Genomic DNA, 27,308 nt, shown 5'->3' on the forward strand with positions numbered 1-27,308 from the left:
CACTATGGAGAACAGTGTGGAGATTCCTTAAAAAACTGGAAATAGAACTGCCTTATGATCCAGCAATCCCACTGCTGAGCATACACACTGAGGAAACCAGAAGGGAAAGAGACACGTGTACCCCAATGTTCATCGCAGCACTGTTTATAATAGCCAAGACATGGAAGCAACCTAGATGTCCATCAGCAGATGAATGGATAAGAAAGCTGTGGTACATATACACAATGGAGTATTACTCAGCCATTAAAAAGAATACATTTGAATCAGTTCTAATGAGATGGATGAAACTGGAGCCTATTACACAGAGTGAAGCATGTCAGAAAGAAAAACACCAATACGATATATGAATGCGTATATGTGGAATTTAGAAAGATGGTAATGATGACCCTATATATGAGACAGCAAAAAAGACACAGATGTAAAGAACAGACTTTTGGACTCTGCGGGAGAAGGTGAGGGTGGGATGATTTGAGAGAACATCTTTGAAACATGTATATTACCATATGTGAAATAGATCGCCAGTTCAAGTTCAATACATAAAACAGGGCAAGTAAAACTGGTGCACTGGGACGACCCTGAGGGATGGGATGGGGATGGAGGTGGGAGGGGGGTTCAGGAGGGGGGACACGTGTACACCCATGGCTGAATCATGTCAAAGTATGGTAAAAACCACTTCAATATTGTAAAGTAGTTAGCCTCCAATTAAAAGGAATAAATTAATTTTTAAAAAGTGACAAAAGTAACACAACAATCAAATTATGTCAATTTCATTAAGACTCCACTTTAAACACACTGATATAAGCAAATATTTGGGGAACAATTGGGATAATTTGAATATGCATCAGATATTTTAAAGTTATTGTGAAATTGTTGATTTTCTTGGGTGTATGCAGATGACACCACCCTTATGGCAGAAAGTGAAGAAGAACTAAAGAGCCTCTTGATGAAAGTCAAAGAGGAGAGTGAAAAAGTTGGCTTAAAACTCAACATTCAGAAAACGAAGATCATGGCATCTGGTCCCATCACTTCATGGGAAATAGATGGGGAAACAGTGGAAACAGTGTCAGACTTTATTTTGGGGGGGCTCCAAAATCACTACAGATGGTGATTGCAGCCATGAAATTAAAAGACACTTACTCCTTGGAAGGAAAGTTATGACCAACCTAGATAGCATATTCAAAAGCAGAGACATTACTTTGCCAACAAAGGTCTCTCTAGTCAAGGCTATGGTTTTTCCTGTGGTCATGTATGGATGTGAGAGTTGGACTGTGAAGAAGGCTGAGTGCCAAAGAATTGATGCTTTTGAGCTGTGGTGTTGGAGAAGACTCTTGAGAGTCCCTTGGACTGCAAGGAGATCCAACCAGTCCATTCTGAAGGAGATCAGCCCTGGGATTTCTTTGGAAGGAATGATGCTAAAGCTGAAACTCCAGTACTTTGGCCACCTGATGCGAAGAGTTGACTCATTGGAAAAGACTCTGATGCTGGGAGGGATTGGGGGCAGGAGGAGAAGGGGATGACAGAGGATGAGATGGCTAGATGGCATCACCGACTTGATGGATGTGAGTTTGAGTGAACTCCGGGAGTTGGTGATGGACAGGGAGGCCTGGCGTGCTGCGACTCATGGGGTCACAAAGAGTCAGACACAACTGAGCTACTGAAATGAACTGAACTGATGAGACTATTTAGGAAATGTGACACTAATTTAATTATTTGATGTTATTAAAGAACAATAGCTAAATTTTATGTGGGATAATAATGCTGTATTTTTTGATGGAGGCCTGATCGAATAAAAATATTTGTAGATTAAAATGCTGTGGTCCTTTGAATTGCTGAAATGGAGCATTGGGGAGGCAGTGAGGATTACAGAAATGACATAAAGTCAAACATGAGTCAACAATTGTTGAAACTAGATTCTGGGGAATGTATATCCTTTGTAGTCTTCTTTACATATTTTATATGTTTAAAACTTTCATGACTAAAGAATAATGATGGCAACAAATTTAAATACATGTGATTTATTAAAACTCATAAATTCATAAAAAAATTTTAAAGAAGAAAATGAAACAAAACTCTGATTATTGAAGATCACTAGGGTACCTACTTAATACTCTGAAATTTGATGAATTAAAGGAAAATAATACAGATGTTTATTTTTACTTTCTGGTTTGAACTGTATTTCAAGGTAACTAAATGTATGTCTGTGCATGTGTTCAGTTGCTCAGTTGTGTCCAAAGTTTTTTTGCAACCCCATGGATTTTGGCCTACCAAGTTTCTCTCTCCATGGAATTTTCCAAGCAAGAATACTGGAGCCGGTTACCACTTCCTACTCTAAGCGATCTTCAGTGTATTAAAAAAACAAACTTCTGTATAGAATTCCAGCTAATAACACAACAAAATTTTAGAATTAGAAAAAAAGAGACAATCCTGCTTTCCTCCTTGGTGAAATAACTAATTCAGTCAACAGTCATAAACAGATGGCAAAACTACTAGGTCAAACTTAACAGGGACCTCTATAATAATAGAGACTTTGTATTGGCTTTTATCCACCTGGGCCCATTGACATTTAAATTTCAACCATTATGTGCTTCTGAAAGTAATGAGTTATGAATATAAAGACATAGCACCATATTTAATTTTTTTTTTCTAAAAGCAAGTGTTACATGTAAACACCAGGCTACAAAGTGTACGGCCAAGAGGAACAAGTTAAACAATATCAAGAGCACACAACTTAAAGTAAAGGACACATGTATACCTGTGGTGGATTCATTTTGATATTTGGCAAAACTAATACAATTATGTAAAGTTTAAAAATAAAATAAAAAATAAATAAATAAAAATTAAAAAAATAAAATAAAATAAAGTAAAGGACAGTTACCCAATTTCTTCAACAATAATCCCATGAAAGTTCAAGAAGTATAAGAATCAAATTCAGTAAGTGGACAGATTCCTCCTGTCATTGTCTCTGTTTAGTATCTGTTTGCTCTTCAAACTCTGCCAAGATGTTTAATAACATTTCAGCTACAACTGTTCTCAATGTAGAAATGAGTTGGAACATCTTGAACTGAGGCCACATCTTCTCCACCAGCAACAATCAGATCCCCACCATCCCAGCCATTCAAACAAGATCCTTTTATCCAAGAGCATCAGTAGGTTCTCAGAGGCTGTCCTTACAGACTGCTGTGCCACTTGGGAATCCAAAATCCCCATCAATTTTGCAACTAGAGGTCTTCCTTTCTGAAGGTTTCTCTTTGGGAAAATATTTAGGATATTCTTATTTGAACTTCTTTTTAGTAGGTATTTAAAAGAGGTTTTGAAAAATCCTTTCTGGGCCTTCCCTGGTGGTCCAGTGGTTAAGAGTCCATGCTCTCATTTCAGGGAGCATGCGTTTGATCCCTGGTCAGGAAAATTAAGACCCCAAATGTCACACAGTGCAGCCAAAAAATAAAATAAAAGTTACGTTTAAAAAGTAAATAAAAATAAAATGGTTAATTTTATTTTTAAAAAGTCCTTTCTGCATCTTTTCTTTAGAACATTGACTACTCAACTTTAAAGCCACTTTAGACCACCTATATCTGTTTGATTTATTGATCCTTTTTGTAGTATGAAGACTTTTCTTACAGCTCCTAGAAGTTGTGGTAGTGCAGTCAGCCCCTTCCCCTAGCCTCATTTTGTTTTAATAAGTCATACAAAACCATAATGTTCTCCTTTCTCCTTAATAATTCAAGTTCATATCATTTCCACTACATTTTTACATCCTTTTAATCATCCTGTATATCTCTAAGTCTATTGATCTATTCTATTTGCTGCCCTTAAAAAGTTTCCCTAAACCATTTTCCCTCCAACATTATATAAATCAATCTTAAAAGATATATGTAAGGAAAGCAAATGGAGAAATGCTTATGATTCTTAAATTCTAACCTGAGCTTGAATTTCCATTTTTCCATCTAGCTTTCCGAAGATTTATGAAAATGTTTACATTCTTATATGTGTCATTCTTTAACATTGCTTATACCAATGAATACTCATTGTGTGGAAGACCTTATCTGGATCACTATCAGTCTCTATTAAGGTGTGATTTTTTTTTGGCATTATTATTAGTTCTCAGTAATAGTCCTGATTCATAGAGCATGTGTGAGGTGCAATATTATTATCTTATAGGTAAATGAACTGAGATTTCACTTACATGGTATGAGCTCTCTCAGTCAATTGTGCAAAGCACAGACAATATAGATCTCATTGTTACTCAGAGTAGCTAAAGTGTTAGGGGAAATTATATTATACTTATTGACAAGTACCAAGCAGAGAGTCAAAAGAGAAGTCACAAGAATGGGAAAACTAGAGTCATACAGAAAATGAAAAGGATCAAGGAAAATCATTCTGAGGAAAATCTTAGTCTGTAACTATAGCTTTACTTTGAGTTTGTGAAAAATTAGGTCATTGACAATGTTTGAACCAAAAAAAAAAAAAAACAGGGAAAGGAACTCTAATATTACTCTTTTATCCCTGCTTCTAACTGCCTTAATCAATCACTCACCTCTGTTCTGTGTCTGCTCCTATAGAAACATAGCTCATTTTATTGGGTCGTTGCTATAGAGCTCTCGTTTTGTTTACAACATGGCTTTCAGAGTTTCATTTTGCTTTTCAAAGCAACCCCAATCCTCCTCTTCTCTCATGTCAACCTTTCTCAGGAACAAAGAGACTTGTTTTGGGATACTTGGAAAAGTGTCTTGGAGGATGAACACTTCACTTTCCTCAAGAAAACACCCTGATCCAAAACAGAGCATTGAGATGCTTCAGGAAAAAGCAAACTGATTGATATGCAAACACAAGCACTTCTCTGATCTAGAAGTTGGGAGTGATGTCTCTTGCCTTGAAGTCATTTTTTGAGAAGAACAGTTGCTGGAAACGAGAAGGCAACATATGGCAGGTGTGACCAGCAGAGGAGAGTGTTGCCAACCCAAAGTCCAAAATAGATACCCCTGCTTTTTCTCATATCCTAAAATATTTGAGCATGTAAGTCACCCACAACTATGTCAGATCACAAGCCAGTTGAAGTTACATTTAATTATATTTAGATATAATCACAATGAGCGGGATTTAGAAAGATATGTCAGCAGGAAATACATTTTATTCACAACCAAATGTTTTGTTACAGGATGAAGCTCTTAGGAGACATCAAACTAAGTAGAAAAAATAAATTTTTAACCAGGGAACGATTTTTATTAAAAGCAAGTTATAATATTTGATGTTGGTAATTTTGAAGAAAACGCAAAAACTTAATTCTACTGTCAAACAAAATATCCTATCCACTGTTTTTTTTTTTTTAATACTTAATAGAAATGAAGCAGCAGGAACCAGATTCCAATAATATAGTACTAAATCCGTGTCAATATTCACATGTCACTCACTAATATGTACATATAGCATTTAATGCATTCCACATACCATGATAGGAGCTGAAAACTCGATGTGAACAAAAAACACTTGGTCTCTATTGTTTTAATATATGTTGTATTAATATATGGGCATAACAAGGCCAACAGATCTGGAGACAAGTGCAATTGAAAAGACAGATTGTTATACTCGCATATTCCAGGAGAAGGGGGCATGCCGTGCTATGCAGGGCCACAAGGGAAAGCATCAGAGTCAGTCAGGAAGCAGAGGAATTGGGAAGAAAACAGACACAAACCTGTGTTTATAGTTTCCATGTGAAACAGAATGGATGAGGTAGAGTAAGTAGGTTTAGGATTGGTTAGTTGAAACAAACTCAGCAGACTGTGAGAACAAATCTTAACTCTCTGGTACCTGGTCGTGGGCGGTGAGTGCAGAGGAATAGCTGCCCTGAGTTTGAGAGCCTGATGAAGTGCTGAGGGACTGCCCTGGAATGGTGGGTTAGCATACAAAAGGCGCACTCACAGGAATTGTCTACTACCTCTAGGAGCTGCCTAACACTTAGGAGGAGGAGAAGGGGACGACAGAGGCTGAGATGGTTGGATGGCATCACCGACTCGATGGACATGAGTTTGAGCAAGCTCTGGGAGTTGGTGACGGACAGGGAGGCCTGGCGTGCTGCAGTACGTGGGGTCACAAAGAGCCACACACGCCTGACCCACTGAACAACAACAACAACCCTTAAGAGAGGAAGCCTTCAGTGTTGGCAAAGTACTATATGTCAAAGCAGGAAGGAATAAAAAACAAACAAGACATAGTTTACACATCTATTTGCAAGGATTTTGCTGCCTAACAGAGAGTCAGAGGATAGATAAACCAGTAATTGCCATAAAATACAACAGTGAGAATGGTAGGGAATTCTATATGGAATTTATAGAGGAGGACCTGATCTAGACCAGAAAACAGAACGCTTCCTTGAAATACCGTATAAACTGAGTCCCAAGAGTTGTAAGAGGCAAAGGTAGAATAGGGAATGAATAGAGGGGAAGGCAGAGCTCACAGCACATGTTACAACTTAGATTCAAAACTATCTCTGAGAAGTTCAGTGTCAAAGGGGGTTTGTTATGAATGGGGTGCACAGCACGGAAGGGTTTGAAGAGAAAGACAATTGGACAGACACCAGATATCTACTGATATTTTATTCCAATCCCAAAGAACAGCAATGCCAAAGAATGTTCAGACTACCACACAATTGCACTCATTTCACATGCCAGTAAAGCTAAGCTCAAAATTCTCTAAGCCAGGCTTGAATAGTATGTAAACCATGAACTTCCAGATGTTCGAGCTAGATGTAGAAAAGGCAGAGGAACAAGTGATCAAATTGCCAGCATCCATTGGATCATAGAAAAATCAAGAGAGTTCCAGAAAAAGCATCTACTTCTGCTTTGTTGATTACACCAAAGCCTTTAACTGTGTGGATCACAACTGTGGAAAATTCCTCAAGAGATGGGAATAACAGACACCTTACCTGCCTCTTGAGAAATCAGTATGCAGTTCAAGAAACAACAGTTAGGACTGGACACAGAACAGCAGACTGGTTCCTAACTGGGAAAGGAATATGTCAAGGCTGTATATTGTCACCCTGTTTATTTAACTTATGTGCAGAGTACATCAAAAGAAATGCTGGTCTGGGTAAAGCACAAGATGGAATCAAGATTGCCGGGAGAAATATTGATAACCTCGGATATGCAGATGACACCACCCTTATGGCAGAAAGTGAATAGGAACTAAGGAGCCTCTTGATGAAAGTCAAAGATGAGAGTGAAAAAGCTGGCTTAAAACTCAACATTCAGAAAACGAAGATCATGGTATCCAGTCCCATTACTCCATGTCAAATAGATGGAGAAACAATGGGAACAGTAACAGACTTTATTTTCTTTGGCTCCAAAATCACTGCAGATGGTGACTGCAGCCATGAAATTAAAAGACACTCCTTGGAAGGAAAGTTATAACCAACCTAGATAGCATATTACAAGCAGAGACATTACTTTTCTGACAAAGGTCCATCTTGTCAAAGCTATGGTTTTTCCAGAGTCATATATGGATGTGAGAGTTGGACTATAAAGAAAGCTGAGCACCAAAGAATTGATGCTTTCAAACTGTGGTATTTGAGAAGACTCTTGAGAATCCCTTGGACTGCCAGGAGATGTAGCCAGTCCATCCTAAAGGAGATCAGTCCTGGGTGTTCATTGGAAGGACTGATGCTGAAGCTGAAACTCCAATACTTTGGCCACCTGATGTGAAGAGCTGACTCATTTGAAAAGTCCCTGATACTGGGAAAGATTGAGGGCAGGAGGAGAAGGGGATGACAGAGGATGAGATGGTTGGATGGCATCACTGACTCAATGGCCATGGGTTTGGGTAAGCTCCAAGATTTGGTGATGGACAGGGAGGCCTGGCGTGCTGCAGTCCATGGGGTCACAAAGAGTCAGATATGACTGAGCGACTGAATTGAACTGAGATACCTACTGAACACCTCCTAGGTATCCGGTCCTCTGCTGTAGAGGCTGACAAAGTGGGCAGGGCGTCACCATGCACAGTCTTGAGATCAGGTAAAAAAGTTCAGATTCCATCCTAGGTGGAGTAGGGATCCACTGAGTGGTTTCAGGATACATTTGAGGAGGGTGGGGGGGGGATGACTGTGTTTCAAAATAATTTTATATTTTCATATAAGTGCCATCTAGAATAAAATCTGAGGTTCATTGGGGAAGAGGAAAAAATTGATAGCAGATGGTAAGGCACAGGTTTACTTTGAAGAATTTTGTATTTCTCGATTTCATATACATGTTCTGTAAACTGTGGATTCATAATACATTTTAAAGTATTTTTCAGGAGAGTTGAAGCTGGGTTGGAGAGCATCATTGTATTTGCTATTTTCCAAAAAGGAAATGAATTGTTTTACAGGCTTTTTCATTATGTTACACATTCTCAGTCTAAGTGGGAAAAGGTAAATTAAAAATCATCCCTCAATGTTGTGAAACTGATCATTGCCTGTTTGCTATAATGTTGTTTTTTTTTATTTATTATAAGAAGGGAAGAATTGAATCAAAATCTTGAAAACCACTAAAGACGAATTTTGAGGTTTGCTTTTGAGGCATCTAAATAAAGTTGGGAGTTATAACAACCTTATGCTCACAACCACTTGCTGAGGATCACGAAAAACTTTGAATGCATTACCACATTTGCAACTACACGGGTGGATGTGCGCATGTCCGTGCTCGGCTGCTCAGTCGTTTATACTCTCTCTGATCCCACGGACTGTAGCCTATCAGGCTCCTCTGTCTGCAGGATTTCCCAGACAAGAACCTTGGAGTGGATTGCCATTTCCTACTCCAGAGGATATTCCCAACTCAGGATCAAACCCACCTTGCCTGTGTCTCCTGAATTGGCTGGTAGATTCTTTACCACTGAGAAACCTGGGAAGTCCATACAGGTGGATGCACGATTTCAAATGACAACTTGTTATAAAGCGTCATGAGAGTGAAATAGGCTACCCAAGATGAAGAGCTACTAAGTGGGTGAATTTGGAGTACTAACCCAGCTCAGCCTGACACCAAAACCCAGACTCTTAACCACCATGTCATAGAGTCAAGACCTTCTCCCCCATTCCCTGGCCCTGCTCTGTACACAACATATTCCATCATTCAGAAAAAAACAAGCAAAAATCCTCACAGTTGGGAATCGTCTAGCACAATTCAGAACACATGGAGAGGGTATTTGTAAGGACATAGCACAGTTTCGCGCCACCCCACTCTTGCAATATTTAATTTCACTGGTTCTTTCCAGTGTCGAGCATGGCCTGTCATTTGAGCCTTTGAAAGCATCATCTAATTTCCTGTATGAGCTACAGTCCCTTCCACACAGATGAACAGGCTCTGTTTACTAGGACTGCAGAACAACTCAGTCCTTGCTCCACACCTAGAGCCTGTGCTCTAGAGCCTGGGGGCTGAAGCTACTGAGGCCTGGGTGCCCGAGAGCCTGTGTTCCCAACAAGACACCACCTTCAATGAGCAGCCCACCTACTCCAGCTGCAGAGTACCCCTGCTCACCACACCTAGAAAAAAGCCCATGCAGCAACAAAGACTCAGCACAGCCAAAAATAAAATTATTTTTCTTAAATCTAAACAAAACAAACCACACAATATTAATATAAGATAAAATTTGAGTGCAAAAGAATTTGATCACTTTTTACATATATTGCATCACGTGTTATTTCACAAAAACATTTAAAATATATTTTATTTCTTAAATCTTACAACACTATACAAAAGCACCAACATTCTGTGCAGTGACTATCTTGTTTCACTTACAGTTCAAAAGTGCTAGAAATAAAAAGGGGCACTCACATGAAGAACACTGAATGGGATATTTTAATAGATCAGTGTCAAGATGAAAAAAACAAAATAATGTGAGCTAACAATCTACAAATTAAGAAGAATAGATATCATAGATATTCATGAAAGTTTGCATCTTCAATAATATCATTGATATAACGTCATTAAAATTCACGTTGTTTCAAAAAGTTGTACGAGTGGTATGCAATAAATCCAGGCTTAAATCATTTACTTTAGCATCGGAAAAAAATAAATAAATAACAATGTTGGGTCAAAGAAGTCATGGGGGAAAAATATCACATAATCAATCAGAAGGATTTCACCTTGTATACAACAAATATTAACTGGTACCTCCCTATCAGTTCAAATTTTCATTCCCTAATGTAACTGTCTTACTCTTCTGTTCCCACAAACCTTTCTCATCTTATACATAATACTCCCATTCCAGCCTGTAATATGCAGTTGATGACTATCATTCGTATTTTGTTGAGAAAATAGAAGCAGTTAGATGCAATATCCTCCCATCTCATTCTACTACGATGCAAAAATCTATCTCCCTGTCTCCAGCTAAAATAGATTAAATATCTCAGCTATTTAAAGGAAAAAAAAAAACCCTCCACTTATGCTGTATCCCATCCCTTCTTGCCTCCCTCAATCATCTCACCCTCTTGAGGCTCATCAAACCTCTAGGTCTTCTTTCCCACACTGGCCAACTGTTGCCCAATTTCAGCATTTGCTTCATAGCAGAAGCTGTCAAACAACTTGTCAATGCTCACAGGCTGTACTTAACTCCAACTCATTCTGCAGTTCACTCTCATTCTTCCTTCTGTTCTCACTACTCCACTGAAACCCCTCCTAACGTCTCCCTTCACTTCTTATGATGTACTCCTCTTGCTATGCCAATCAGCAACATGTGACATAATTAACCATTCCCTCTTTCAAGAAATAATCCTCTCTTGGCTTGGCTTTCCTCCTGTGTTATCTCTGAACGCTTCTCATGTGACCTCAAAATGTTTATTCTTCAGGATTCCATCCTGAGCTTGGTGTTCTCTATCTGCCCTTTTCTTCCTAGGCAATCTTTCTAATTCTCAAACTTTATAAATCATATATATCTTGTGATAACCACTTTATAAAGAGTATCTCATGCTCACCACAACCAAGTCAGGTAGAAATTATTTTTCCTTGCTGCACAGATAAGGAAAGGTGATCAGAATGATTGTAAACTTAATGCAGTGGTATATACACTAGACTGCCTATCTATATCTGATTCCAAATAGGAGTTGTAATCTCTTAAGGAAATTTTATTAAGAAGTGTATACTTTGATTCTTTAAAATATCTTAGCATTAATAAATTAGATAAATTTTTATTTAGGATTTAATTAAATCCTAATGATTTAATTTTGCTTACGTATAACAAACTCCCCTGGTGGCCCAGATGGTAAAGCATCTGCCTACAATGCGGGAGACCCAGGTTCAGTCCCTGGGTCAGGAAGATCTGGAGAAGGAAATGGCAACCCACTCCAGTATTTTTGCCTGGAGAATCCCATGGACAGAGGAATCTGATGGGCTACAGTCCACGGGGTCACAAATAGTCAGACACAACTGAGCAACTTCACTTCTTCTTCTATATATAAAAAAAGGGAGAAAAAAGGAATTACCCTTAGTACAGTAATGTACTCCTATTATTATCTACTTATATAATTCTTTAAAAAATCTCTGCAGAAGGTGACTGCAGCCATGAAATTAAAATGCACTTGCTCCTTGGAAGAAAAGCTATGACAAACCTAGACAGCATATTGAAAGCAGAGACATTACTTTGCCCACAAAAGTCAAAGCTATGGTTTTTCCAGTAGTCATGGATGGATGAGAGATTTGGACTATAAAGAAAGTTGAACACTGAAGAATTGATGCTTTTGAACTGTGGTGCTGGAGAAGACTCTTGAGAGTCCCTTGGACTGCAAAGAGATCCAACCAGTCCATCCTAAAGGAAATCAGTCCTGAATATTCACTGGAAGGACTGATGCTGAAGCTAAAACTCCAATACTTTGACCACCTGATGCAAAGAACTGACTCATTAGAAAAGACCATGATGTTGGGAAAGATTGAGGGCAGGAAGAGAAGGGGATGACAGGGGATGAGATGGTTGGATGGCATCACTGACTCAATGAACATGAGTTTGAGCAAGCTCTGAGAGTTGATGATGGACAGGGAGGCCTGGTGTGCTGCAGTCCATGGGGTTGTGAAGAGCTGGACATGACTGAATGACTGAACTGAACTGAACCAGGACTGCTGGGAAAAGCCAAGCAAAGAGAACCAGTGAAATCCAGGTATGGTAAAGATTGGAAGTGATATCCTAGGGCTCACCATAATTTCTGATTTCTTTTGGAGGAGAAATAAGATGTATTTTAAATATTTACTTTCAGGCACTCAAATGACCCTTGTTCTTTAATTCTGATGCCCTTGATGTGGTGACAAATAGAAAAATCATCATAAAAGAAATTAAGATCCAGAGGAAATAAAATAAGCCCCTTTAAAAAATATAATCTGGTATGTCAGAGTGCTAAAACACAAAGGTACTAATTAGTAGCCATTTATGTTTCTTTTATCTTTTCAATATATACTTTCCTTTGTTTATAACAGTCACTTCATAAATAATAAGGAAACAAAGTTTAAGGAAAAAAAAACAAGGAATAGAAAGAATAAAAGATAGATTAACTAATAAAAATCCATCTTTAAAAGCATTTTATTTATAATGTTTATTATAAAAGTTTTATTAGTTCATGTTTGTCTAGGGGAAAATAAAAAAGGTTATTTACCTAAAGTTAAAAGTTGTACAGAATAAACACCTACTTATTTGAAAGAAAGAAAGGTAATGATTCTGTCTCAAAATACCTTCCCAGCTGCATTGACAAGTGGCCTAAGTTTGCACCCTGTGTAGTTCTACAGGCCACAGTCTGGAAAGCACCACTTGGAATGCTGCAGCAGCCCATTAAAGCGTGAGCCACCCCTGTCTCACATGCCAGCCACTTCAGATCCTGTGTGCCTCTCGTCCATCCATGGCCCCAGCTCCCATTGGACGCCCTGCTCTACGTGAGCTCCAACAAGTGTCAGGACTGACCCCACCTCACTTCCTGCTCAAGCTGCATAACCTCCTTTCCTCCTGTTGATTCCAAGGTGTGGGCATCAACAAACAAGTCCCTGTTGATATCTACACAAACTCAACCTAGAAATGGTAGGGAGTTGACATCCCAAAGGATAAAAGTTTAACCACTGGAAGTTGGGAACAGATTACTTCTTCACCCACCCACTCCACTAAACTGAGATGTTTGTCCAAAAGACAGTCCTCAAGACCCAGCAATCAGCTACCTCCTCTGGCCTCCCTCATTCTTGGCCTCATTTTCTTTGTCCCTCAGGCCTGCTCCCTTGGGTCATGCTCCCTAACCAAGCAATAGAACACAACACTTGCTTCAGGCTCTGTTTTCTGTGAAATCGAGGCTTACTGAGACATTTCTATGTTGTATTAATTATATCTATTTGATGTTTCTATGGTTTTATAATTTATAAAAGTACTTTCAGAATAATATTTCATTGAAATGCTTAATATAAGGTTTTTTGGGAAAAAAAAAAAAGAATGGCTAACTCATGCCCTTGATAATGTATAAAACAATTATGCAAAACAGATAACTTCAAGCTTTTCAAAGTTATGTGTATCTAATCCACACAGCTTTCACTGGGCTTTAACCACTAAGCCTTTCTTTTTTTAGGAATTCAGTTAAGGTCTCTTCAGCCTTCTGTTCAAAAAAAAAATTCTGCTATTTCTCATCCTTGTTTTCACATGTGTTCTTCTCATTCTCTTTATTTTATATATATATTTTTTTTCGAGAAGCTTTGCATTGATTTGCTTTATACTTATTGCCCTAGACATGTTCCTGTCTTAAGTGTACTCTGTGAGGGTTATGACCACTGGTATGGAGATCTACCTGGGTTTACAGTTCCAGCTTTCCCAATTACCAACTCTGTGGCTGTGCACACGTTGCTTAATTTCTTTGGATTTTTGCTCATCTATAAAATTCAGATAAAAATATTATCTACATCATAAGACTATAAAGGATCAAATGAATAATTAAAATTAGAGCAATTGCTAACAAACACTAAACATAATCAGAGATATGTTGACTTCTTTCTTTTTTGTTACTATAATTCTTTGAAGAGACGGAATTCTCACAAGGCTGAAGACAGAAAGATCTAGATGCAAACCTTGGGTTCCCAGATGAAGAGTTGCTTGACCTGAGCAAGTCTTTTAATCAATTCTCCAAATCTACTTAAAGTCTACATCCTGTTGTGAACTTCAACATGTCCACAATTCCTTATCTTACATGGGGTGAGAAAGTGTTTAAAAATTCAAAATCATTTTTATTTTAGAAATATAGTAAGGCACATATATGTACAGTGTATTTTAATATTAATAATATCCCCAGTTAGGGACGAGTACAGTACTTAGTAGTCAAACACATAAACGTATCTACTGAAAATTTCTGGAATATTTACAAGAGATGAAATAAATTTTAAAATCAATTCAGAGGAATCAGATCAGGTGTTACCACTGAAAAAGCTTGTCCCTATGTCTGCAATCTCTTTGTACTCCTGAATTGCAGAAAATGAACTTTGGAACTGAATTTCCAAGACCTCCAGGACACAAGGTTCTCACTGTGACTCAGCTGGCCTCGAAGGAAATGACTTTTCTTCCTAAACTCCTTTTTCCCTTCCTATATTTCTTGAGATGATCATGAGGCAGGATCAGGTCCTTGCATTTGCATATACTACTGCTTCCCTTTCTTTATTCAGATCTTGCATCTAGTCCACACATAAATATTGATTGAGTACCCACAGTATACAGTGCAGAATGCAAACCACACGAGAACACAGTAGCAAGCATGATTTACTATCTAAAAGACAGAAACAAATAAAAGTGTTGAAAGAATTAAAATATTCTATATAGATGGTCTGCTAGAAATAGGTGGATTTTTTCACATGTCTCTCTCTCTCTCTCCCCCCATTATATGCTTAGACAAAGCCATTTTGGAAATAGCATGGTCTTATTCATAAATAAGTACTAAATACTTGTCACAAAACTGCAGACAGTTCCTTCTTTTAAAATGCTATGCTCTCAAAGATTCATTTTATGATGTCTCTAGGCTTCTATGCTTTAACAAATAAAAAATATGACCTATTAAATTACTTGAAAACATAAAAATATGAAGGAATTCCCTTGTGATCCAGTGGTTAAGACTGCACCATTCCACTGCAGGAGGCACAGGTTCAACTCCTGGCTGGGAAACTAAGATCCTGCTTGCTGTGCAGCCATAACTAAAGATGAATAAATAAGCAAATTATGTTTTAAAATACTTGCATTTTTACCTTTTAATTGGCTTAAGAATCAATGTCCCTGGAAGCATGAGCCTGACACTGAACTTTATTTATTTATTTATTTTACTTTACAATATTGTATTGGTTTTGCCATACATCAACACGCATCTGCCACAGCTGTACACATGTTCCCCACCCTGAACCCCCCTCCCACCTCCCTCCCCATACCATCCCTCTGGGTCATCCCAGCGCACCCCTTTAAATCTCCATACCCTCTAAAAGGAGAGAACGTTCCTATCATTTGGACCTTCATGTTGCCACTTGACGCAAAGAGTTGACTCGCGGGGAAAGACCCTGATGCTGGGAAAGATTGAAGGCAGGAGGAGAAGGGGATGACAAAGGATGAGATGGTCGGATGGCATCACCAACTCAACAGACATAAACTTGGGCAAACTCCAAGAGACAGTGAAGGACAGGGAAGCCTGGTGTGCTGCAGTCCTCGGGGTCGGAGGGAGTCGGACACGACCTAGAGACGGAACAACAACATAATGGAGTTGCTCTCTAGGGATATTCTTTCATTATCCCACGATATGACAAAGTTCACTGATGTCCGCAAAGACAAAACCTCCGTTCACTCAAACAAAGTGTCAGTCAAATGCACTCCTTTGTACCTATTAGAGGTGATGGCCAGTTTGTGAGGCTATAGTATTCAGTCTTCAGCTCTCCACTCGGTTTTCTGTGATGCTAAAATCCATTCTTTGGATTTTATCTTTTTTTTTTTTTGTATCAATAAACATTTACCTCTGTGTGTGGTTCTCCCCTCAGAAGTGTTCAAATATTTGTTCCACCATCGTCGCCCGTAATCATTATTTATTGAACGCACTGCCCCGTCCCTGTGGGGTGCCCACTGGCACCAGGCCTGCCTCACAGCTGGGTGATGTGTCTCCCTGTGTTCATACCTACTTCCCTCTCCCAACTGTCATACTTCACACGCACAAATAATCTTTGAAAGCCCAGGCCGGTGTCATTATTGAAACAGAAAAGATGTGAATGGTTTCAACATTCGGTTATTTTAGTTTCTTTCCCCATCCCTTGCAAACCAGTTCAAACCAGTTCACTTGTTAAGTAGATTAAATAGAAATAGAATAAACTCATTTATAAGAAGCAGCTCAATTCTTTTTTTTTTTTTTCATTGATAAATCAACCCAGGATTTGCAGCATTTCTTTCAAGGTTTTCCTTCTGAAAATCCATTAAAAAAAAAGAAGAAGAAGTAGAAAGAAAACTAGAATTCATAGACACTTATTACACTTTTATCCTGTTTTAGATCTTTAATGTCAAGGTGATGCCTGGAGCAAATATTTAGTCAGGCAAATTATAATCTTATCAAAAGAGGGATTTATAAGGGGAAGACGGAGCACAAAGCACTCAGGTGATCATCTCTATTCTTTGTGGGGCTATTTGACAACATCCTACTCAGTGACAGCTGCTTTATCACTGCCTTTAATGACCAGGAACCAGGAAGTCCTGCATAATTCAGCAAGAGTATTCTGAAGGACTTTCCGTCTGTTTGAGGATGTCTATTTCGCTGAACAGTTTTGTGTCCAGGGGATTTCTTGACTAACAGGTGCATCATTATACACACCAGCAATTAGCAGAGTGAGGAGCTCTGTAATTCAGTGTGCATTGCCTTGTGATAACCACAGAAAGAGATGAACTTCCCTTAGGAAGGAAAAATGGAGAATCACTTAACTTGTCCAAATTCATTTAAGCTGAGGTTTTAGGGAAGACAATTTGTATACTAACTGGCCTCCCAGATGACTCTGTGGTAAGGAATCTGCCTGTCAAGCAGGAGACCAGGGTTCTATCCCCAGGTCGAGAAGATCTCCTGGGGAAGGGAATGGCAACCCACTTTAGTACTCTTGGCTGGAGAATCCCCATGGACAAGGCAGGCTGGTGGGCTACAGTCCACGGGGCCATAAAAGAGTTGGACATGACATAAGGACTGAACAACAATTACAATCTGAACAAGTATTTGTGGTTCAATCTCAATCCCCTTTCCTTGCAGTTATGGGTTTTGCTCACAAACAGAACCACTGTGGGCAATGTTGTTTTTCCCTTTGCAGACTTGTACTGTTCCTGAGTTAATGCATATGGGAGTGCTTAAAATACTGATTAAATTAAAAATCATTCCTTGAGAAACTGTTTATTCAGCCAAAAAGAAAATAACACTAAGATTTTTACCTATGAGAAACTCAAAATAGCTATGGTATTAATAAGAACATACTCATACTTGATTTAAAAATCTAATCTGGGTTAAGGGCCCAGTTCATGGCATTGGGAATACCTCATCATATCTTTGAATTTTTACCACTGAAACTAGGAGCTGTGATTCCCAAAGACTTCCTTAGATAATGTGTCTTTTCAGAATTTGGAGAGACATACAGGAATACAATACTGAAATATTTAATAGTGCACAGAATGTAGAATAATATAGTTCACAGATTATTAGCACACAAAGTGTGAAAACTTAAGTTGTAAAGTCTCATGACAATCAAGAAGTCTAAGCTTCTGACCCAGGAAAGACTTTAACTTAGCTTCATCCCCTGAATTCAATGGCCATGATAATGGCTATTTTATCTACCAGTTATCACAAGGGCTTGTAAGAATCAAATTGAACAATGCAGGATGCCACTTAATAAAGAATAATATGCTATAGAAGAATGGAATACTATTGTTGATGAAGTTATATTGATACTATATTAAGAACTAAAGTTGTCATTGATGATTAAATATCCCTCAAATAAAATGCCTCTCTGAGCAGCCATTGTGGGTGTTAGACTTCATTATCATTTGCAGTGATGCCTCCAAGGTTCCCTGTCTCCAGTCTTCCAACACTTGAAGTCTGTCTGACCTCTGCCTGGTTGCAATTCTGGTCACAATATTCCCTTTCTTAAAACATGTCTGAAGATTTCCCACTGCCCAGTCCAACTGCTAGCAAGTTAGAGAGAATGTGAATATTCCATCAACCAGGGGAGAGTGACCAGGAAGTGATTACAAACAATGCTGGCAAAGCCCTCAGTGGCTTCTCCACCCTGTGCTCATTGCTACCCTTCGAGTACCTTGAAAAACTTGGTGAATCCTTGACGAATCAGTTTATCCTTCTCAAGCAGTGCTGGTGATTCCCTCTTCCAATTCTCCAGCCAGCAGGATGCCCCCAACATAGCACTTGAATTTTCATTATTTATTTCTAAGACTGCCTTCTATGCAAAGTCGCATAACATAATACGAGTCTTTTCCCTTTGGGTAGTGCTATTGGTCAGGAACGAACTGGCATGAAATACTTAGTGTTTGCTGTATGAATGGACATGCTGCCCATCATTACCTGCTGCTGCCTGCAGCGCAGAGGAAATGCTGTGGATACAGATGGCACCTGCCATCCAATCGCACTCTTTTCTCATTGACTCCCTCAAACTCCAAACAAAGCTCCAGTGGATCTTTTCATGAACACGTATCACAGGCTTTCCACAGCTGCATATTGAATGAATGAAAATGGCGGTGAATCTTTGGCCCTTTCTTCTTTTCCAATTTACTTTAGTTAATTTCTAACAACAGCTTATGCTGACCTTACCTCCATAATATTTTATGTTTTCATAACATTTTAAAACCTTTTTAGAGTACTTTAATTCTGCTCACAACGACCAGGCATGCCCTCTGCCTTGTAGCCTCCATTCTCTTGCCTAGATGATCCATTCACCATTAACCTAGTAACCTACTCTGGTCCCACCTAATTTTTTTTTTTTTTTTTTTCCTTTTCCAAGTGGGATGATATGAGCTGGATGTACAATTTGACAGTATCTCTCTTTGTTGGGAAATTTTATAACAGGGGATATTGGAAAGAATACTGACCTTGCTTTTAGTCTAGAAGACCTGATTTTTGTTCCTCTTCACAGAATTGGCTACGTAATTTCAATGACCAATGAAAACTGCAAGTGAAATCATTTTACCCTTTGATCAAAACACAGGGAAAAGCTTTTCCTTTTTTCCCATGATCTCAGCCCACCAAAGGCAGATCTATTTAGTGCCGTACCACCCGAGGTCTAAGGCCACTCTCAGAGTGACTGCAGTCTTACAGACGGCACTGAGGGCATACACCCAGCCCAGGTCCCCAGTACCTGCGGCCAGACCTCTGCCAGGGACTGAGGGCTGTGGTGGTTACTGGGTAAAATCAGGGAAGCCACAACCTGAGAATCGGTTCTCGAGAGCTGAGAAAAAGGTAGGAGGTGGGATCACACATACCCTGCCACACTCCATTGCCCCATCAGTCTCCCTCCACTTAAAAAGTGCAACTTCCAATATACAATTACCAAGGGCTTCAAGACGGCAACACTGAGCATTTAACCACAAACATGGTGCCTGCTTCTGAACAGAGGGTCCTGTGGGATTGCGCTAGTTTACTTAAGATAACCTTGCCTCTTCACTATCAGCACTGCATATCTACTCTTGGGACAAACATCTACTAAGGATCCATCTTATAAGACATCCTCCACAATTTTGCTGTAGAGTTAAATTATGCTTGTAATTTTTTATATTTGTTGTGAATTACCACTCATAATAAGTGCTTGATGTGCCGGTGGTTATGGGTACAACTTCAAATCCCAATTCTGGTTCTTGTTAGTTAGGAAAACTGGAGACCATGACACTTGCTGTATACTTTAAATTGCTTCATTTATTTTAAATTACAGACTTTGGCCTATATAACAAGATAGCATATGCATATGTTAGTTAAATTAAACCAATGCCCAGGTGCTATCCAAAAAAGTGCATTTGAGAAATAGTCAGCCAACACATTATTATGAATGCACAGTCCAGAAGTCAGCTAGGTTTGTTTCAGAAAAAAAAAAAAAAAAACATTTTCCTAGTGGCCACTAGAAACATTCCTTTTATGCCCATCTTTTATTAATAGCTACTGCTTTGCTGACTACTGATACTGTATATCAATTTAATTATTAAAAATAATGACATGCAATCAACTTGATGAAAATTAGACATGGCCACTCTTGGGTGAAATTAAATGGACTCAGGATAGTTGGATTGCCTTAAAAAAATTTAGGAATACTCACCACTCTTGATGATCAGGATATAAAAATCCAGTGCAACCCACAGACTTAGAGATGGTACATTAGGCTATATCCCTTAACTACATGGTAGGCCTTCCCTTGTAGCTCAGTTGGTAAAGAATCTGCCTCAAATGCAGGAGACCCAGGTTCCATCCCTGGGTTGGTAATATTCTCTGGAAAAGGGCATGGCAACCCACTCCAGTCTCCTTGCCTGGAGAATCCCATGGACACAGGAGCCTGGTGGGCTACAGTCCACGGGGCCGCAAGAGTCAGACACAACTGAGCGACTAAACCCCCCCCCCATGTGGTGGCCAGCTACAAACTCCAGAGTTTGGGACTGTATGTGTGATATAGTCTTCCTGTGCTCTTTTGCTGTTTGCTTCAGGAAACCATTCCTGAAAAGTAACAGTGGGGAAATGTAAAAACATTGGGACATACTTGAGTCAATAGGAAAGATCATAGGAATTAATTATTTTAATGTATGTGAAGAAATATTGAGTTGACTTGTGAAATTAAAAGACACTTGCTCCTTGGAAGGAAAGTTATGACCAACCTAGACAGCATATTCAAAAGCAGAGACGTTACCTTGCCAACAAAGGTCCATCTCGTCAAGGCTATGGTTTTTCCAGTGGTCATGTATGAATATGAGAGTTGGACTGTGAAGAAAGCTGAGTGCTGAAGAATTGATGCTTTTGAACTGTGCTGTTGGAGAAGACTCTTGAGAGTTCCTTGGACTGCAAGGAGATCAACCAGTCCATCCCAAAGGAGATCAGTCCTAGGTGTTCATTGGAACGACTGATGCTGAAGCTAGAACTCTAGTACTTTGGCCACCTGATGAAGAGAGCTGACTTACTGGAAAAGACCCTGATGCTGGGAAAGATTGAGGGCAGGAGAAGGGGACAACAGAGGATGAGATGGTTGGATGGGATCACCGACTTGATGGACATGGGTTTGGGTGGACTCCGGGAGTTGGTGATGGACAAGGAGGCCTGGCGTGCTGCGATTCATGGGGTCGCAAAGAGTCAGACGTGACTGAGCAACTGAACTGAACTGTGACATATCTATAACAAAATATGATCTAAGACCTGTGCATTGGTTTGCTGGAGCTGCTATAACAAAGTCCTACAGATTGGACAGCTCAAGGAACAAAAATTCACTTTTTTATAATTCTGGAGTCTAGAAATCTGAGATTAAGATATAAACAGGGTTGGTTTCTTCTTGAGCCCTCGTTCCTTGGCTTGAAGGTGGCTGTCACCTACTGCGTCCTCATGCTGTCTTCCTTCTGTGCATATCTGTTTCCAAATTTCCTCTTCTAATAAGAACACTGGGCTTCCCTGGTGGCTCAGTCAGTAAAGAATCTGCCTTCAATGCAGGAAACCACTGCAATGCAGCATACCTGGGTTCAATCTCTGGGTTGGGAAGGCCGCTTGGAAAAGGAAATAGCAGCCCACTCCAACATTCTTGCCTGAGAAAACCCATGGACAGAGCAGCTTTGTGGGATACAGTGCGTGTGGTCATAAGAGTCTGACATGACTTAGCGACTAAACCACCACCACTAAAAAGAACACCAGTCATGTTGAGATAGACTCCACCCTAATGACCTCGTTTTAACTAGCTGACTTGTTTGTAGTCCCTATCTCAACATACAGTTACATTGTGAGGTACTGGAGGTAGGAATTTTGAGATGAATTTTGACAAGACACAGCTCAGCCCACAGCAACCTGTTTTCATCCCATACCACTAGGGAGATTAAGAGAATAAGTAACTTTTAGTACCTTGAACTTTTTGGCCAGTACTACAATTTAACAAGAACCTAAGGACTTCCCTGGTGGCCCAGATGGTAAAGCATCTGCCTACAGTGCGAGAAACCCGGGTTCAGACCCTGGGTTGGAAAGATCTCCTGGAGAAGGAAATGGCAGCCCATTCCGGTATTCTTGCCTGGAAAATCCCATAACAGAGGAGCCTGGTAGGCTACAGTCCATGGGGTCACAAAGAGCTGGACACAACTGAGTGACTTCACTTTAAGAGCTGTGCACGTTTAAGTTGGGTTGGGCCAGTTCACAATCCTTGGGAAATCCACCTATTGTCTTTATGGCTCAATGTCTTTGTGGGTTACAAAATATCTACTTTATAAGATTCTTTTAATGATGAAATCTATTGATGAATATGAGGAGTGCAAAACAAACACCTGGTGAGTACTATTTACCATTATTAATGTTATCATTTATTGAATCAGTGATGAATTGAATAAGAGAAAGAAAGAATCAATCAATCAATAGTCAGTTTTACTCTTTCATTAACAAAGGAGGAAATTAAAAGTAAGCAATGTTCCCTGCCCAAGTTTTGGGAGATGGAACCTATATAAAAACTTAGACTCAATTTCAATTTTCATTTCCTTCACTATATCACATAATTCCTTTTAAGAACCAACTTCACAAATGTCCACTAAAGTTTGAATTCCACCCAGCCACACCAAAAAGATAAAGAGAATGTCTCTGACATTTTGTGAATTGAAAATGAGGACCACTCTATTTCAATTACTAAGGTCTCTTTGTATATTTGTGTATTTCTCAGTAATGTCTGACTCTTTGTGGCCACAGGGACAGTAGCCTGCCAGGCTCCTCTGTCCATGGAATTTTCCAGGCAAGGATATTGGAGTGGGTTGCCACTTCCTGTTCCAGGGGATCTTCCTGTTCCTTGGGTTGAATTCAAGTCTCATGTGTCTCCTGCATTGGCAGGCAGATCCTTTACCATTAGCCCCAACTGGGAAGCACATTTGTGAATGGTTTAATTTGAACTGTTAAATAAATCAAATATTTTAACTGAACAATTAAATGAATAAAGTATTTAATAAATACTATTTGGGCCAAGAGTGTTATTGCTTAAAGAATGTCACATAATCAACACTGAAAAGACTTATCACGAACCAGTTTGAACCAATTTGACTGCACCCATCTCTTAGGTTTTGTTTGGTGAATCTTAGTAGCCACCAATAATTATAGGCTAATTACTTTTTCACAAAGCCTATTACTAGGTTTCCATGAAATACAGCCTTAGACCATAGCCTGCAAAGCATCTCGACATTGTTTTTTTTAGTAGGCAGAAATAGTCATATAATCTCTCATGGTAGCTCGACAAAGTTTCACCTCTCTGTTCTCTTTACAGATGTCAAAATACTTTGCATACATGATGAATCGCCAGGTCAAACACAGAATTAAGCTAACCATTTTTGGAGCCAGGCAGCTATGATCCTCCCACTCCTATGACAGGACTCAGGATCATCCAGGGACAAGTCAGGGAACAAAAGTAAAATGTCTGCTAGATTCTGTACCCCATCCATCCACGAAAAGGCATGAAGGTTTTCTAATATAGTTTTATCAATCCACATATTTTTGCATGCATGCTCAGTCACTTCAGTCATGTCTGACTCTCTGAGACTTACGGACTGTAGCCCACCAGGCCCTCTGTCCATGGGATTTTCCCAGCAAGAATACTGGAGTGGATTGCCATGTCCTTCTCCAGGGGATCTTCCTGACCCAGGGATCGTTCTCGCATCTCCTGTTTCTCCTGCATCACAGGGAGATTCTTTACTGCCTGAGCCATCGGGAAGCCTCCATATATTTTTAACAACACTAATTTTCACTTAGGTCACTTATTTCTAACATTCATGTGCTAGTTATTAAAGTCTCTTTGAATTAACTGATGTAAAGGAATTTTAAGTAGCTACTCCTGGGCATGGGAAATTAATTCTGATTCATGGGAGAGGGTCTTTAGTGGGGTATGAATACTGAAGAAAGGCGACTGACTGACCCTAGGAGGTAGGTTGAAATGGACACAGAGATTTGTATCACACTTTTCATGCTAAAGTATTTTAAAGTAGACACAATGACCACCATGTTATCAGCTGGCCTGTGGGAATTCACCAAGATGGTCTTTTTCAAAAAGCAAAAATGAAGTCCAGATGAATAATTTCTCCTTAGAAGATGGTCTCTCAAAATGTATTCCATTCAGAGTAAGTGAAAGCATATGCTTGAGAGGAAAGATGTTAAATATATATGAATGTACGTGTATATAGACAAATACGCAGTGTGCATGTACACTTGGACTTTCTTGATTAAAATGACTGTCATCTAGCTTAACTAATATTTTCTCAGCTTCGTTGGTTTGCAGAATTCTAGGCTTCAAGATACGTAATCCCTTAGCACAAAATATATTGAGATCTAGAAAGGGATAATCACTCCCAAAGATCTAAGGGCCATATTTATTAATGGTAGAATTTTAGGTACATTATATGCTAGATATGAGGTATTGTCTAGTATAATACTTTAGATGTCCATAACCACTTAAATACCAAGCAAGGGATTCAAAAAGTATTTGACTTGTGTTAGAAAGAAAATAGCCCATTTAACAACAAAAACTTGCATAATCCTTTCAGTTATATAATAAGCACTTCGAGGCCGCCCACTCTTGTAGGAGGAATTCATTATAGATATATTCTAAGAACAGAAGAGGCACTCTTAAAGCATGGCTCCAAGGTACCTTCTTGAAATATCACAAAATCATTGTTATTATTACCAGTAAGGGAGGACAATGACTCAAGTTATACAAGAACATAGCTACTTTAGCTAAAGATTGTTTTAGATAAATGTGTGTATACCCGAAAAAGATCTGGCACATTGCCACCTACATAAGAACTAATGATTCTAACGTGATAACTGAATGGTGATGGTTTTAAATTTTAATGTCAAGCCAGAAAGTTTCTTGATAGGCATGAAAACCACAAAAGGGAGAAAAAGGAACAGGTGTGACTGTATAGACTGAAGTTTGACTCTAGAAAGAATCCACGGTTACATTATACACTATGTTGTCAATTTCTTTATTACTGATATGGATTTGCATTTTGGAATCCTGGAATGGAGGACTTAGGAAGAATGCTTGATTATCCGCCCAGTGTTTTTTTGTTTTTGCTAGTCTTGTTTGGTTTTGTTTTAGCAGTATCTTCTTTTAAAGCTTCCCTGATGGCTCAGAGGATAAAGCGTCTGCCTGCAAAGCAGGAGACCCGAGTCCTATCCTTGGGTTGGGAAGATTCCCCTGGAGAAGGAAATGGCAATCCACTCTAGTATTCTTGCCTGGAGAATGCCATGGACAGAGGAGCTTGGCGGGCTACAGTCCACGGGGTTGCAAAGAGTCGGAAACGACTGAGCGACTTCACTTCGCTTCACTTCTTTTAAAGAAGCAAAAGGCAAAGCAGAAAAGGAAAGATAAACCCATTTGAATGCAGAGTTCCAAAGAATAGCAAGGAGAGATAAGAAAGCCTTCCTCAATGATCAGTGCAAAGAAATAGAGAAAAACAATAGAATGGGAAATACTAGAGATATCTTCAAGAAAATTAGAGATACCAAGGGAACATTTCATGCAAAGATGGACTCAATAAAGGACAGAAATGGGATGGACCTAACAGAAGCAGAAGATATTAAGAAGATGTCGCAAGAATACGCAGAACTATACCAAAAAGATCTTCATGAACCAGATAACCATGATGGTGTGATCACTGACCTAGAGCCAGACATCCTGGAATGTGAAGTCAAGTGGGCCTTAGGAAGCATCACTACAAACAAAGCTAGTGGAGGAGATGGAGTTCCAGTTGAGCTATTTCAAATCCTGGAAGATGATGCTGTGAAAGTGCTGCACTCAATATGCCAGCAAATTTGGAAAACTCAACAGTGGCCACAGGACTGGAAAAGGTCTGTTTTCATTCTGATCTCAAAGAAAGGAAATGCCAAAAAATGCTCAAACTGCTACACAACTGAACTCATCTCAGATGCTAGCAAAGTAAAGCTCAAAATTCTCCAAACCAGGCTTCAATAGTACATGAACCATAAACTTCCAGATGTTCAAGCTGGGTTTAGAAAAGGCAGAGGAACCAGAGATCAAGTTGCCAACATCCGCTGGATCATTGAAAAAGCACAAGAGCTCCACAAAAACATCTATTTCTGCTTTATTGACTATGCCAAAGCCTTTGACTATGTGGACCACAAGAAACTCTGGAAAATTCTTGAAGAGATGGGAATACCAGACCACCTGACCTGCCTTCTGAGAAATCTGTATGCAGGTCAAGAAGCAACAGTTAACACTGGACATGGAACAATAGACTGGTTCCAAGTTGGGAAAGGAGTACATCAAGGCTGTATATTGTCAGCCTGCTTATTTAACTTACATGCAGAGTACATCATGTGAAATGCTGGGCTGGATGAATCACAAGCTGGAATCCAGATTGCCAGGAGAAATATCAATAACCTCAGATATGCAGATGACACCACTCTTATGGCAGAAAGCAAAGAACTAAAGAGCCTCTTGATGAAAGTGAAAGAGGAGAGTGAAAATGTTGGCTTAAAGCTCAACATTCAGAAAACTAAGATCATGGCATCTGGTCCCATCACTTCATAGAAAATAGATGGGGAAACAGTGGAAACCATGGCAAACTTTATTTTGGGGGGCTCCAAAATCACTGAAGAAGCTAACTGCAGCCATGAAATTAAAAGATGCTTACTTCTTGGAAGAAAAGCTATGACCAACCTAGACAGCACATTATAAAGCAGAGACATTACTTTGCCCACAAATGTCCATCTAGTCAAAGCTATGGTTTGTCCAATAGTCAAGTGTGGATGTGAGTGTTGGACTATAAAGAAAGCTGAGTGTCAAAGAATTGATGCTTTTGAATTAATGCTTTTGAACTGATATTTTTGAACTGTGGTGTTGGAGAAGACTCTTGGACAGCAAAGAGATCCAACTAGTCAATCCTAAAGGAAAACAGTCCTTAACATTTATTGAAAGGACTGATGCTGAAGCTGAAACTCCAGTACTTTGGCCACCTGATGCGAAGAACTGACTCATGAAAAGACCCTGATGCTGGTAAAGATTGAAGGCGGGAGGAGAAGGGTATGACAGAAGATGAGATGGTTGGATGGCATCGCCAATTCGATCGACATGAGTTTGAGCAAGCTCCAGGAGTTGGTGATGGACAGGGAAGCCTGGCAA

Source organism: Bos taurus, chromosome 10, assembly GCF_002263795.3.
Source record: "Bos taurus isolate L1 Dominette 01449 registration number 42190680 breed Hereford chromosome 10, ARS-UCD2.0, whole genome shotgun sequence".
NCBI classification, from domain to species: domain Eukaryota; kingdom Metazoa; phylum Chordata; class Mammalia; order Artiodactyla; family Bovidae; genus Bos; species Bos taurus.